Raw genomic sequence first — 16515 nt, 5'->3', positions numbered from 1 at the left:
ACAAGAGGCAACATGATTAAAATGTCTACAGAGAAGTGGCATTGTTACATTCTACAAATGGAGGATATCATATTTCAAAGGACTCCAGGATAAGGGAAACATTGGTTTACAAATTATAGTCTTGTTTCTAAAATTTCTTAAGTCCTACTAAACAGAGAGCAAAACCAATTTTCCCTGTTTCTTGTGGAGGCCACCAGTCAGTCAAACAGTTCCCAATCCCATTTGGCAGTTGTGGCAAAGTATGTGGAATTCACAGCAGTCTATTCCAGTCCAAAAGAGAAACAAATGTAATCCTTGTTGTCTGATGAACTCCCACTGTCCAGATCACATGCTGCTGAGCAAACAGCTCCACAGCTCCACGGGGCCCTGCTTGGGAAAGCATTTGACAGCCAGCCAAAGGCTCACCCCTTCCCTTTAAGCCTCAATTTTTCAGTTTGTAAAATCAGACAGTTGGGACAGTATTGGAGTATGGCTAGGAAGAAGGGATTGTTGTAGTTACTGTTTATAAACCCAGGCTGTGACCCAGTCCCCAGGAGGTCATACTTTGGAAGCATCTCTCTCCTACTTATATATTCTGTCATCACACAGAAGCCACGGGGGCTTTGGGAATAAAGTTTTCAAAATATTTTTAAATTTTTGAAACAATTTAAAATTTACTGATATTCTTAGGAAGAGATATGAAATAGTCTATGTTCCTTGAAGTCATTTTTAAAAGATTGACAAAGAATCTGTGGCTTCTAAATAGGAACATTTTTTTATTTGTTAAACAATTAATCTGAAATTATTTTGGAAAAAGTAGGATAAACACACACACACACACACACACACACACACACATATAACCTAAAAATAATGAGGAAATGCCAAACCAAATGTATTACTCAAATGTCATCTTGCTATCTACTTTTGTTTTCTTCAAGATGTTTCTAATATAAACACAGATAAACTTTAATTTGTGAATGACTTTAACAATGAAATTAAGTTTACAGGAGACTGTTCATATCAGATTTCTTCTTATATCAGTTGAGACAAGTGTTTTCAAATTTCTGCAAAAACCTTCTAATGAAGGAGAACAGTGTAGAGATGGGAGAAGGTGCATCCTTAGTAAAGCTGAGAAGCTAAAGTGTAATATTTCCTCAACTAACCCTGCAAATCCAAACTGTACTCAGCTCAGCACGCTTAGACTCAGGGCTTATAACAGGTTCTCTGCCGCCCCCGTGTCTATCTGTCTGTCTGTCTGTCTGTCTGTCTGTCTGTCTCTCTCTCTCTCTCTCTCTCTCTCTCTCTCTCTCTCTCTCTCTCTCTCTCTCTCTCTCCCCGCACCCCTGTATGTGTGTGTTTTATAAATGATTATTTAAAAGCTGATCTTCATGGGAAATGTCAAAAGTACTAGAATAAAATAATAAACATACCAATATTTTGCTGTTTACTTTTGGCATAATAATGACAATTATAAGGTAGTGGATTCTGAAAGTTAAATGATTAAAAAATGCTTTTTTATATGTGGCAAATCTCTGGTTTTCATCAGCTCTAAATAAGATGACTGTTCATATTTTGAAATGGCAAATTGTCAATTATACAACTGTAGGTACCCCAGTGAGGGGGAATAGGGAGAGAAGCAAGGTATACTGGTAACTGAGAGAGGAATTTAAATCAAACTACTTTGTTCCTTTCCCCTGAGCCTTTGTGTGTTTATAGAGGCTTTCTGAGCTCAACTTGCTTCCTCCGTAGATGGAATTATAATAATAATAATAATAATAATAATAATTATTATTATTATTATTATGTAACAAGGCAGGATGTGGTTCAGCTGGTCTATGCAAGTGATTTATAATCTAACTATAATAAATAATATAAAATAAAAATGCCAGTCCAAAATTTGTCCATTACTGCTAACTCTATGCGTGTTGCTAAGGCTACATGACTAAATATCCCAGATTGGAGGAAGAAGACACCAGGTATTTGTTTTCTCATGGCCCTGAGGGTTGGCAGTTGAAGTTCTATGTGCTGCATATTTTACTTCCCTTAAAGCATCTCTCTAGCTTGTTTATATTGTGATCATTAAGTGGTTATTTTCTGACACACACCTGGTGTCTCTTTGTCCTATTTCCTTTTCTTATAAAGACAACAAATCGATTCAATCAGTCCTTACTCTAATGCTCTAATGCTCGCATTTTTAATTACTTATCTTCTACTGGGCCCTATGTATTTAAATATCTTCACATTCTAAGTAACTCCAGGATGGGTTATGTTTGGAATTAAGAATAGATTTCAGCCCAGAACTTCATCTAAACTCCAATGTTGATATGAAAAAGTGTTGGTCAGTGGCAGGAAAACTGAGACTATGCTGACAGCTATTCTGCTAACTAATTAGTAGAATACCGGAATTAAATGAAAGCATGTTTAGAGAACGATATGTTAGAGTTATTAAGAAAACAGGTCCATTATCAAATAGCACATTTATTTACACCAACAGCCTCATGACATTAACCACTAAACGGAGTAGCTAATGGACTTTAGATCATAGGGAATGGTTCCCATAGCTACTCTTCGCTTTGGCTAATAGAATATTCTTTCAATTTAATAGGGCTCATTGAAGGGAGGGCCACTGCTGCGCCCAATTGCTGCGTTCAACCCCCAACCTCTACTTCCCAATATTTTTCACTAGCTTTTTCAAATTATTTCTGATATCTGTGAAACAAACACTCCTGGACATTATGTTAATGGTCATAGTAGATATCAGCCAGTATAGACTACAATGAGAGCTCACCACTTGTAGATGTATGCCAAGTATTTTATATGTCACCTGTTTAAGCCTCATCATGCCAATGATACATGCCTTATTTTAACACAGAAGAGCCTGAGGCTCACAGCTAGCTGAGCTGTGAGGCAGCCATTATAGGTCAGACTACTTCCTGGAAGTGCATGCCATTGTTAAAAGTGAACAGTTCTAAAGACTCAGACACACCAAAATTCTAGCAAGTCAATGAAGAAGTGAAATTTAAGTATAAAGATACTGCTAATTAGTAAAAGCCAAAGTCTTTGGAGGAACCTCCCAAATTAAAATTCCTTGGTTTTCTCAGTTGTTCTCTGGGTGATCTGGTAATACCTCCTAGGAACAGCAAATGTTGCTAAGTTTCAGAAATACAGGTTTTCATACAGCTTAGCACTGTTGCTTTGTAGATGGTGCCTGAACAACTATGATGCATCCTAGAGGTCTCAGCACCTCTCAAGGTAACTGACAGTACTAGAGACTCCTTGTTGGACTCACTAGTGAGTTCTCCTCACCAGGTCTGGCCAGAGCAGAGTTTGCAACCTATACATGTATATATGTTAGCTAGATGTGGTTCTTGCGCTCAGTGAGCTCATAGAATAATGGTGAGAATGCACAGACCTATCATAACAGAGCAGGGCAAATGCCCTGACAGAGGGCACAGGCTATTTAGGTTTAGATTTGATTTAGATTTAGATGAGTTGATGCAAACAGATAAGAAAGAGTTAAAGCATTGTTCCTGGTGGTGGGCTGGGAGACGGGAGGAGATGAAGCTAGCCTCTAACCTTTATTGTAGGTCTGTCAATACTGTTTGTCATTTTTAACTATGCACTATGCCTTGGAAAAAATATCAAATACAGGCTTGAGAATATAGTGGTGTGAAACAGTCAGAAGAGATGGTGTATAACTTAGCAAGTGAATGGACTCCACCAGCTAAAATGAACAGAGCCTGCACTGAAGTCGGTTTTCTGTAGTTGATAAAGCTGTTTCCTGAGAGGAAGGAATTAATGGTTCTAAAATATCAGTGCCTGCATATTAGAAAGAAACCATGAAGAAAATGGATGGTGGATTGTAGGAACTGGGCTTTTTGCTGGTTTTTTTTGGGGGGAGGGTACTGAAAAGCCAAAGGATAAAAGCCTTCATATAGTAAAAGCCTTTTTCATTTTGGAGAAACTGGTGTGAACTCAGTTTTAGCTACAAACAGATGATGGTGCTTATGTATAGAAAAGAAAAGGCTTGTTATACACAATTCCTTTTTCAGTTGGAAGAACATAGAACCAACAACATTACAGTAATAGCAAGCATACCAAACCATGCTCAAAAAAATAAACAGACAAACATTTGGTTTTGGAGAGAAATGAATTATATAAACCAAAAAAGAAAAAAAAGATAGGAAGAGAAAGTAAGAAAATGAAAATGACCAAAATAACATCAACAGCAACAATAATGGGATTATGTTAAAGGGATTTAGGGGACTCTTGAAGAGCTCCTGAAGTTGAAACAATGTAAGTAGGATTATAAGTGAGTTAGCATCAAATACTCACAGAGAATACAGCATGCAAACAGGAGGAAGAGGAACACACTTTACAGTGGAGTCATCTAACAGGACCAACCTCACCATTAATGTTAACAGGATTGACCTCTGAGGTTAGTTAGCAAGATTGGGGAGTGTAAGCTGGGATGATCTGACAGGAGCAATTTACATCTATGGTCTTCCCCCAAGAACAAGCTAGTCTACCATGTCTGAGGGAAATGTAAGAGAAATCCAATTAGCACCCTACAAAGTATCTCTTCAAAGTTAGAAAGACCACTGAAAACAAGTCTGGAAAATATGTCACTTCAGAGATGTGCCTTCCAAATGGACTGTAGATCCTGATGAAGATTATGAAATACACAAAGTACCCTGGAGGAAAATTGAGGAACTGGTATAAAGAATGCCACCCTGACGTAAGACAAGTACCAGAGGCCACAGAGTGTAAGAAATGTTAAAACCCAGTCCTGTTTTCAAAGTAATATTTCAAATTTAAAATGCCTAAAATTAAAAAAGAAATTAGATATAATGATCATATAGTTCCAGTTCATCTCTACTTTCTTCATTTAAGTTTATAAGTATCTAAAACTGGTAAAAAATGAATGAGTGAAATGAAGAATATTAAGTTTTATTTATAATTTTTTCAAATACTGAAGCTTTGGAATTGCTTTTTAAATTATTATTTAGGTTTTTTTCTTTTTTGAGAATTTCATGCTATATGTTTGATATTTGTCCATAGTTCCTCTCCCTAACTCCTCTAAGGTCTATCCCCAACTTCTTACCCACTTCTTTTTTGTTTAATAAACCAATGAGTCCATTTCATGCTGCACAAATACTTCTGGGTACTGGACCAGTCACTAAAGTATGGTCAACCTTCCAGGAACCATACCCTTAAAAAATAATCCCTCTTACTACAGAAATCCCCCAGTTGTCCAAAGCTCCTAACTGAGGAGCTTATGGGTGGGCCCCATGATTGATTTCTCAACCTGTGTAAGGATATCAAATGGTCTTGTTAGCAAGGTCTTCCATAAGCCCAAAAAATTCTGTAAGCATAACATCAACAATTTCTCAACCTGTGTAAGACTATCAAATGGTTTTGTTAGCGAGTGTGAGTTCAGGACTGCAATGGTCACATCATGTCCACATATACAGTTGGTTTCCCTGACAGAGTTTGCTGTGCTTTCAAAGTGCTGTAGATATTATGACTCCCTGGACTTCAGAAACTTATAGAACAAGCTTCTCTATGCTTTCAAAGTACTTTAGGCACTATGACATACAAGTAGAAAATAGAAAATAGAGGCTCTCATAGGGCACTCTGTCAGCACATTTTTTTTTGCTAACTAAAAGAACGGCAACTGTGGGCAGTCTATAGAATCCAAGGTTAGACTATGTACCAGACCCTGAAAGAATATAGGAGATACTTAGAAGGTTCTGCTCAAAGTTCAAGTTCTCAGAATAGAGGCAGAGAATTTGGATGATCTATCTTGATTCATTTGGCTACCTCTAGGCAGTAGAGAGCTGTGTATCTTTACTGGCATACCACTGAACCTGAATCCAAAGTGGGAGGCAGAGTTCTAAGAATCAAGGTTTTGTTTACATAAGACTTAGATGCTATGTAGGCTGAAATATCTGCTGGCCAGGGTACTTCAGTGAACTCAACAATCCAAAGAGAAGATTGAGATTATTTAGAATCAAACATACCTGTGCTGGCTAGTTTTATGTCAACTTGATAGAAAAGTAGAGTTATCTTAAAGGAGGGAACCTCAGTTAAGAAAATACATAATATCTGTCTATAAGGCATTTTCTTAATTACAAATTGAGAGGTGGGGGGGGGGCTGGACAATTGTGGGTAGTTCCATTCCTGGGCTGGTGGTCTTGAGTTCTATAAGAAAGCAGATTGAGAGAGCCAGGGGAAGCAAGACAGCCAGAAGCATTTCTCCACGAACTCTACATCAGCTCTTGCCTCTGGGTGCCTCCCTTTCTTGAGTTCCTGGCCTGACTTCCTTTGATGAAGAACTGTGTTCTGGAAGTATAAGCTAAATAAACTCTTTCCTCAAAGTTGCTTTGATTATGGTGTTTCAGCACAGCAACAGTAACCCTAACTAAAACAACCCCCTATTACAGAATGGTGGGGAGAAAGCACAAAGCACCTTTCTCCATTAATGGAAGCATAGTGATGGACAACAGACACACAGACAGACAGACAAAATACATTGCATAAGAGGAGAGGCAAAATTCTCTGCAGGTTTTCAGGATCAGTTCACACAGTCCATAGGGGTGACTGATATACTTCTTTCTCTTTCCTAGACCTTATTTTTTCAGTAGGTTGAGGTTTTTAATACATATATACATATATATGTATATATATTTGTTAATGAATATTTAATCATAGGCATGTTTCAGAGATAAGTTAGAGTGATTTTGAGTGTCCAACTTCCCAGTTCTTTTTGACAATGGAACTTGCCTGATAATTGGTAAGGCTTTTCTCTGATCATCTTATTCACAATACTAATGTTAAAGTTCTTTGCAGCATGCAGTTTTTCTTCTTTTGACTGTGTGATGGACCATCACTGGGAGAAAACACATGCCACAACATTACCTCTAACCTACAATTTCAGCTTCCATCAACAAATTCTTCCCAACTGTCCATTATTATTCCATCAGAAACTTATTCCTGGCATCCTAGCATCACACTTCCTGTTCTTCAGCCTCCATCTGTGGGACCATTTATGGTTAGCTGGAGTCAGCAAACTTGGCTTAAAATTAGCCCACTGGAATTCTAACCAAAGATCACTTACTATAATTTTTAAAATAAACATCCAAAAATGACAAAGTGGGGCAGGGTTGTCTTCCCTTCACTGAAAACTAAGATATTTAAACATAAAGGAAAATTCCAAAACTGCTACTACTACAAAATGTTATTTCCGATCTCCAAATGTCAGTCAATAATCATTATTAATCCTGATAATGTATAGACAAAACATCATGTTCAGACATTTATATCTGTTCATTTTCTACCCAAGAGTAACCCTTAACTCTACTTCACTCTTGCCTCCTCACAGTTCTCTGTAATGAGGCAATGAGGGAATGAATCAAGGTAGTGTTTTCCTTTATATCTAGGCTGCTGCTTTTTTATACTTAGACAGACCATGGATTGCTCTATCCTTTCATAGAGCTAATCAAATCAGAAAAACAATAGAACCTAAGAAAAGTAGTTTCCTTATTACGTATGATAGTACTCAATAAAAATTTTCAAAATAAGCTAAAAAGGTAAGAATTTTGAATATTCATATAAATGTAATATTTTGTCTTGAAAAACAATAGGGTTTGTTCTTCTTGTGTAATTCAGCAAATCAGCATAACCCCCCAGCGCTCATGTGGCTGTTGCGGGCAGAACACTGAACACAGTAAAATGAATGGGAATTCTCTTTTTTCTCTTTTATTAGATATTTTTAAAATTTACATTTCAAATGTTATTCCCTTTTCTAGTTTTCTCTGTGGAGACCCCTATGCCATCCTCCCCCAACCCCCTGCTTCTATGAGGGTTCTTCCCCAGCCATCCACCCAATCCCTCCTGCCTCCCTGCCCTGGCATTTTCCTACACTGGGGCATTGAGCTTTCACAAGACCAAGGGTCTCTCCTCCCACTGATGCCCAATGAGGCCATCCTCTGCAATATATGAGGCTGGAGCTATGGGTCCCTTCATGTGTACTTTTTGGAAGGTGGTTTAGTCCCAGGGAGCTCTGGGCATGGGGGTCTGGTTTGTTGATATTGTTCTTCCTATGGGGTTGCAAATCCCTTCAGCTCATTCAGTCCTTTCTCTAACTCCTCCATTGAAGATCCTGTTCTGAATCCAATGGTTGGCTTCAAGCACCTGCTTCTGTATTTGTCAGACTTTGGCAGAGCATCTCAGGAGACAGCTATAACAGGCTCCTGTCAGCATGCATTCTTGGCATCCACAACAGTGTCTGGGTTTGGTGACATTATCTGAGATGGATCCCCAGGTGGGGCAATCTCTGGATCACATTTGATTTAGGCTCTACTTCACACTTTGACTTCATATTTTCTTTCTGTGAGTATTTTGTTTCCCCTTCTAAGAAGGATTGAAGTACGCACACTTTGGTCTTCCTTCTTCTTAAGCTTCATATGGTCTGTTAATTGTATCTTGGGTATTCTGAGCTTTTGAAGGAATATCCACTTATCAGTGAGTGCATGCCATGTGTGTTCTTTTGTGATTGGGTTACCTCACTCAGGATGCTATTTTCTATTTCCATCCATTTGCCTAAGAATCTCATAAAGTCATTGTTCTTATTTTTTAAAGGCCATGTATATATTGCAAACTGGGTGTGTATTATTGCGTAATTTCTTTTTAGTGTTGTTCAAGGCAATCATCTGGGTATGTAAATACCAAAGCCCTTGCTGAAAAGAAAATAACCACAATACGTCTTTTGTTTTCCTTTGTTAAGTTTTTCCACAACCAGAAGTAATCTATAAGTAGCCAGAAAACTCTCCTTAACTCCACGCTGAACACTTCAGCTGACGAGGACTTCTGAGAGGTTGACATTGGGCGACTTAGAGAACACAAGTAATTTGCCCTCATCTGGAAATCACACCAGAGCATTAGAAAGTATATTCAAATGAAGTTGGGAGGATTAAAGTGGAAAAGGCTCAGATCCTGAAGAAAGTCAAATCCAAACCATTAAATTTCCTCTTCCTATAACTTTGTTTAAATTCAAAGTCAGGGTGATAGCAAAGCTTTCTACACTTCAGTGGTACTTAAAAACAAACTTAGGCACCATCTCCTGCTAGGGAAGCATATGGAGTTCACACTTGAGAACAGATATTTGCTATTCGGGAAATGTCACAAGGATAATGTGGTTAGATTACTAAGCTTTAGAAGCCAGTGTAAAAAGCAAGGGGTCGTATGTGTTATGACCATGTTTTAAAGTGCTGCCAGCTCCATCAGCAGCATAGACAATGGTCCATATGTGTGGTACATCTGGAGCTACATGTGGCTGCCTGATTGCTTTGCTCAACATGCCTGTGTGCTTGGTAGAATTACGGGACTTCATGCAGATGTCTCTTCACAGAGAGGACTGGTACTCGCTGCCATTCCCCATCCCCAAGATCATTTTTCTATTTTCTAAGAAACATCAAGGATCATTTCTAAGAAAAGGAAAGCATATGCTGGTACATAGGAGCTGGTACGTGAAGGGGCAGTCGGGAGGGTGAAGCAGAAGAGAGCAGAGGAGCAGGTGGCCTCTCCTGAGTAAAGATGGAGCCCCTTCAATACTCTCCATAGGAAGGTGCCCACCCTGCCTCGCTCTCCACACATGCAGCTCAGCTCAGCCCACTTCAAGATGAAGGGGTAAGTAATTTCAAGGGAGCACATATGGAATCATTCTGGGTAGCAGAGGGAGGTTTGATCTCTGAGGCTATTTAAAGATCCAAAGCCTGCAGCAGTATAACCAGGTTGTTTCACTTAATACTCCTTTGAGGTAGGCCAGACTCTACTGTTTCCTTTAAAGAACTGGCAAAGGAATTCACATTCATTTATGTTAGTATTATTTCAATTAAGCTCTAAAGAAACTATATAAAAGCATGTGTTTGGCTAGCGCATGCCTGATTTAATACAATTATGTAAAAATAATAACCAGTTTATGTGCCCCTGAGTGCTCAAAATAGCTTTATCTTTTAATGTGCTTTTTAATAAGTATTTTTAACCATCATAATTATGCTGGAACTTTGAGAGGTATTTGACATTAAAAGCCTAGATTAAAACAAACAATATGTTACAAAGACGTACTTGGCATATACAAGATATTTCCTAATGCAGACGCAGAGCAGAGAGAAAGCCTTGGCCACCTCACCCATAGTGAGTGGGTAAGGAGGAGACTAACCTCAAATAAAATAGGGGGTAAAACTGGAGAAATATCATTTCTTACTTCTTTCAGTAAAATAAATTTATTTCGTGTGTTAAAGAACTTCTGTATGACACTCATCTGGCCAAAGCTTCCTAATGAGGGAAAAAAAATCATAAAGAAATTCTTCGTGATTTCGGGAGTGTGAGATTAGGCGCTATGCCACCCTGTAATTGAGGACTGTGTGGGCAGCAGCTGCATTGGTCCTTACTGTGGCCACCAGCACTGAGTCCTGTGATGCTCACTTCATAGATTGGCCATGTCTGACTCAGAGAACGCTTCTGATGTCCAGTCGTCAGGCTGTCGAACCTGGACTCACCCTCAGGGCTGGCTGGCTCTTTGGCCCATGTTTCTGTCATCAGTACAGGGCTGCTTCTGGGCTGTTTTGAAAGCCTGGGTTCTATAAAGTAGCCACAGACTTTGCAAAAAGAAATGGCAAAGGAGACTGAGTCAGGCCACACAGGAAAAGCTCCCAGTGTTAATAATGCTTACATTTGACATTTTTATTTGGTTTCCTACAGGAGGTTTCCAAGATTAAAAATATTTACTTTTATTGTTCAAAACAACTGGTTTTCAGGAGCTTGTTTACCACTTCATTGGTGCAGGAAGCGCAGTGGCAGCCTGACAGCAGGGGTGAGGGTCTTACACAAAAGTGGCAAGGGAAAGCCACTGAGGTGTTGTCATGAGGATCACTAAACCACACTGGAAATGAAGAGAAGCCTAGAGGCCAGCTGAGTGCAGAAGGAGCTTCCCATGTGGAGGAGGCTAATGGTAGGAAGAGACAAACTTGGGACTCAGGCTTCTCTCTTTTTGCCAAGTTTGGGGTTCTCAGACCTTCACTGCGAACATGCACCAGCCTGAACCTTACTGGCCTGGAACTGAACTTTGGCAGCAAAATGTGGTTTTTTCATTTATGAGCTACTTATTCTCATATGGACAGAAAAGAGTTTTGTAGACGTTTGATGTGTGTTGGTCTGTTTTGTTTTTTAATTGGTCTCATTGTTAACCTGCAGCCTCTGTTGCTTTACTTACCCAGGGAACTGAAGGCACATAAATTACAGAAATATTGATATAAATTTAAAAAAAATCTTTGGTTACCTCATCCTAAAACAATTCTTGACTTAGCAAGATGGCTCATCAGGTAATGGAACCTTCCACCAGGCCCAATGTCCTGATTTCTGTTGCTAGGGTCCATATGGTCAAAGAAGAAAAATGACTCCAGTAAGCTGTGTCTGACCTCCATGTGTATATTGTGGCATGTTTTACACAAACACATGAACAAAGAGCTGCATACATACATACATACATACATACATATGAACAGACAGATAGACAGACATATGCACATACACATGCATGTGCACGCACATATGCATACACACATGAAGCAGTACACACTAGAAATGTCTCAACCATAGTTATGAAATGACAGGTATTGGTGTTGCTTTATCTTTCAGTCATGCCCTACACACATTCATATAAAATCGACAGTCCTCTCAGAATCAGCTAAAGTCCACAAGCTTTGAGTCTAAGGGACCTGGGTTTAAGCTTTCAGCAAGATGTCAACAAGAAACCTGGCCTTTCAGAGTTTCTCCTTCCTCAGTTGTAGAGTGACAATAAGGATAAGTTGACAACAGTGTTTTATCATGTTGAATGGAAATACATGTATTAAAAGTACTTTGGAGATTTCTAAAAAGGCAAACAAACATAAAAAATTAAAAAAATAACCATAGCATACAACTAGACATTATTATGCTTATTCTTTGCAAAAGTAAATTTTCCATTCTTAAGAATGGAAAATGTTAACAAAGTGTCTGGGTGTGACATGGGAAGAAGAGTCTTGGAATAGCATCTTGGAAAACATGGCTTCTACTTACAGGTCCACCATGAATGAAGTATAAGACATGGGGCAAAGTACTGAGCCTTTGTGGAATAGCACTTTTTCATATATCATAAACACACACACACACACACACACACACACAGAGAGAGAGAGAGAGAGAGAGAGAGAGAGAGAGAGAGAGAAACAGAGACAGAGACAGAGACAGAGAGAGACAGAGAGACAGAGGCAGACAGACAGACAGACAGAGACAGACAGAGAGACAGAGAGACAGAGACAGACACGGAGACATAGAGACACACAAAGAGACAGAGAAATAGAGAGAGAGGTTTGGGTCCACATATCTCTATTAATACAAATAGCAAACTCCACAAGAAGGTCCCTACTACCCAATGTCAGAGGGAAAGAGAACCAAGGCACTGAAACACAATGAAGACTCTAAGCACACCACAGAAGCTCAGATGCTACCCTGTTCTGCTGACTTACAGTGCCATGAAAAACTTGATCAAGCACTGTAGAAGAGAGAGTGATTGCAATGTTGAAGGAGATAGTTTGAAAGAGTTATAATTTTATAGATCCTATAATTAATTGACTTTTCCACTTTAAAAAAAGCCTAAGTAATTTGAAGTGACTCTGTCTTTCATTTCTACACAATCTCTCTCCATCAATGTTCTTTTATTTTCCATTGACAAGGCAGTCTAATGACCAAAGCTCTTAAGATGTCCACTCCCACCCCTCCTCTGGGGATGGATATGACTCATAGCATTAGGCTATTACAACAACCTCTCTTTTCACAAAAAACACAGGCCAATAACAGCAGGATGATGATCACATCACTTGCTTCCAATAGTGTGAGAAAGAACTGCCCACACACTCCCTAGCTCTGAAGACAGAAAATAGACACGGCTCTCCATCTCACTAAGAGAAATGTTCGTGATCCTTTGATAGTAGAATACCAAGAAAATGACAAGAAATTCTCTCTAACCACTGCCTCCAGTGGAAGGGAAGAATCAAAGGAGGGTTGCCTTGTGGCAAGCACAGGCCTCAAGATCCATTTTCTTCCCACTGTTGCTGATGTAATTGTGAATTCCTGCTGCATTTATAATTAAGAAGGGAACAGATGGTAATGCTTAGTATTAGGCAATAAGGAGTGGTCATTAAAACAATCGGGAATGCCAGCAGTTTATGTGATATCACAGGGTTAGTTTACCATAACAAAGTTTTATATCCATGGTAAAAGAGGTATTAAGCTCTTCGCACCCCCAATCTCATCACAGCTGTCCCCTTGTGAAAGACACATTGCACCTCCTGGGATGATTCCAACCTTTTAAAAATTGCGGGTCATGTCTTGGCTTTTATTATAAGCACTCATCAAAGTGGCAGAGCATAAAATCCAAGATGGAATATTCACCAAGCTATAAAAAAAAGCAGTTGGGAAGGCACTGGAGATTCGCTAGAATCACACTAGCATGGTACTGGGAGTCAAGGGGAGGAAAGTTCTAGAATCCTCCAAGAATATGGCCAGAAGCCCAGACATCCTGAAGAGTATAAAGGTTACTTAGTTGTAATACAAAATGAAGCAAGACACCTCTTCCTTTGGATGGTGGACAGTTATCAGTGGGTGTAACCAAGAGGGTAATAGCTGTGCAGGTCCCTGGGAAGACAAACTCTAACAGCAATAGAGTTTGTCTATTAGCAATAGAAATATCAACTAGCTTTTAACTGGGGACAGGGTTCCCTCAGTGTCTTACTGGTGGACATGTGAATTCCTGTGCAATTTTGGGAACCCAAAATAACATGATATAAGCAGCATTATCCCAAAACCACAACAATATATCTATGGTCTGGTCCAAAGTCCCCAGAAAATAAAGCTTAATATTAGGCATCCTGTGTCTCCTATGCTGACTTCTTGCTCTCATATCTTGTTCAGCCAGATCTAATGAAGGAACGAAATAAACACTTCCAGCTTCCTACATGGAAACACATTCCAAACTCCAAACAATCTATGTCTTATCCAACTGAGAACAAATGGAATATTTTCCAACTTGAAGTCATATACCACAAAGTCATACTTTCAGTGGCTTTGAACTATAGTTAAGGTTTCTAATACTCTAATCAGGCTTCTTTGTTTGAGATCAAAGGCACATGCATGATGGACACTTCATGATCATTCCTCTCAGTGCTCAGCTTGCTAGCAAGATGCTTTCTTTTTATATAACAGCCCCTAACTTAACTATAACTCTTCACTCACTAGAATATATAAAATCTTGGTCTGAAGTTCTTGCACACAAAGACTTCCTAGAAATCTCATTTATAATTTTCTACAATTTTCTTATCCAATCTAGTAAATTCTGTTGCATTTGTAATGTTCTTCCACTGATAGTGGGGCATTTATTAGTATGCCAGAACCTTACTGCAACTGTTTATTAGAAGATGTGACTGTGGAAGGCTGGACTGCCCGTAACTTTGTGAACTGTCAATCTTTTTACTCCATTCTCATAAGCTTCCAGACCCATCCCACTAGGAGGTCTGGGTATCTTTAGTACCACTGATATTAAAGAGTGAAGTGCTATAGAATTTAACTGCAGTATTCTAACAAATCAACATCTTAACAGCAGTTAAGACCTATAACATCTTGACTGCTTCTGGCTAATTCGTCATTTCTATAGTACAATTTTGTTTCAAGGACCTCCAAGTATGCATTTCCTATCTTTTCCATGGGAAGTATTTTGTATTTACTTCTTTAAGACAAATATGTTTTCCTCCTAAAACTACTAATTCTTAAAGGTGGTGACTAATATTCAACACCTGGTCAAACCTAACCAAAAATAAAATAAAATTTCGAGGATACCTTAATCAACCCCATTTTGCAGAAAGAAAAACTGTGCCAGAAATCATAAAATACCACAGTGCATTCCTATTGGTGACTAAACCCCAGCTCCCCCCTCCCCCGTCCTTGTCTCTGGTTAAGATTCCAGATCTTCATACAAGCCATTAGAAGCACACATGTTAGGAAAGATGCCATGTCCAAAGGAAAGAACGTGGGTATATTTCTCAAGCTCTAATTCCTTTGTTTTAGTTCTTATAAAGTTTGTTTTCTATAAGTTTCTCCTAAAATTAAAACAAGTTTCTTCTAGAATTAAAAATAATCCTGTTGAGCCTGATATGGATGTCTCTTGAGAGGCTCTGTTAGAGCTCTACTGATACAGATGAGGATCCTTGCAGCCAACCATCTGACTGAGCACAGGGATCCCAATGTAGGAGTCACAGAAAGAACTTGCAGAGCTGAAGGGGTTTGCAAACACCATGGGAAGGACAACAATATTAATCAATCAAACCCTCCAGAGCTTCCAGGGACTAAAACACCAACCACCGAGTACACATGGAGAGACCCATTGTTCCAGGTGCATATGTATCAGAGGATGGCATTGTCTGGCATCAATAGGAGAAGAAGCCTTTGGTCTTGTGAAGGCTCATTTCCCTAGTGTAGGGGAATGCTGAGGTGATGAGGTGGGAGTGGTTGGAAGTGAGAGCATCTTCATAGAAGCAGGAGGGAGGGGGAATGGGAAAGGGGATAACATTTGAGATGTAAATACATAAAATATCCAATAAAAAATAAAACTTTTGACAATAAAAAAAATCCTGTGTCCAGAAGGGGGTGTCATTTACAGATTAAAACAAACTTTATACTAAAGAAATATAATTTTTGAAATGGCCTCCTGTGACTTCAATACTTTTTCCAGCAGCAAATAAACAAAACACAAAAGCAAACATGGGAGATGTGGGGCTGGAGAGATGGCTGTCTGGTTAAGAGCACTGGTTGCTATGCCAGAAGGTCCTGGTCTTACTTCCTAGTACTCACATGGATGCTAGCAACCTTCAGTAACTTCAGTTCCAGGGGATCCAACCATTCTTTTTTGGTTTCCACAAATACTGCATATACACAGTACACAGAAAACATGCAGAAAAACATGCTCATATATATAAAATAACAATAAATATTGAATATTCAAATACTGAATTTTACTCTTTCTTCACAGAGGTAATACAGAAAAAATATGTAAATGAAAATTATGTTCAGTATTTCAGTACCTCCAAAGACCTCAAAATCATATGTAGGGAGAGATAAACACAGAAGGAAAGCTAATGGGTTCCAGAAACTAAGTAAGGCTAGATCTGCTAAACCCCTATGTACTAATTCTGTGGGACTGACACATTGCCTAATCTCTTTAAGCTTTCTACTTCTTATCTATACAATAAGGCCAGTAAAACTGCATGAAAATTCAATCATTTGAGAGATTAAGTGAGAGTCTAATAATAAATTTTCACAAGTATTATTTTGGTGACTTTTACTCATTACAAAACTTTGAGAATCTTTCTATTTGATGATGTCCTCAAGACACTATGTTTTATAATGGAAAGCAATGAGAGAGTACAATATTGATTTTTA

General features: G+C 38.8%; 1 protein-coding gene across 1 annotated transcript in view; it reads right to left on the bottom strand.

The window, feature by feature from the left end:
* The window catches only part of CPQ (carboxypeptidase Q), a 382789-nt gene that overhangs the window by 175258 nt on the left and 191016 nt on the right, over nt 1-16515 (bottom strand). The gene's annotated exons all lie outside the window — the stretch shown is intronic.

Source organism: Micromys minutus (assembly GCF_963924665.1).
Source record: "Micromys minutus genome assembly, chromosome: 33".
Taxonomy (NCBI): domain Eukaryota; kingdom Metazoa; phylum Chordata; class Mammalia; order Rodentia; family Muridae; genus Micromys; species Micromys minutus.
The sequence above is the reverse complement of the archived record's forward strand: the minus strand, read 5'-3'. Positions and strand labels throughout refer to the sequence as shown.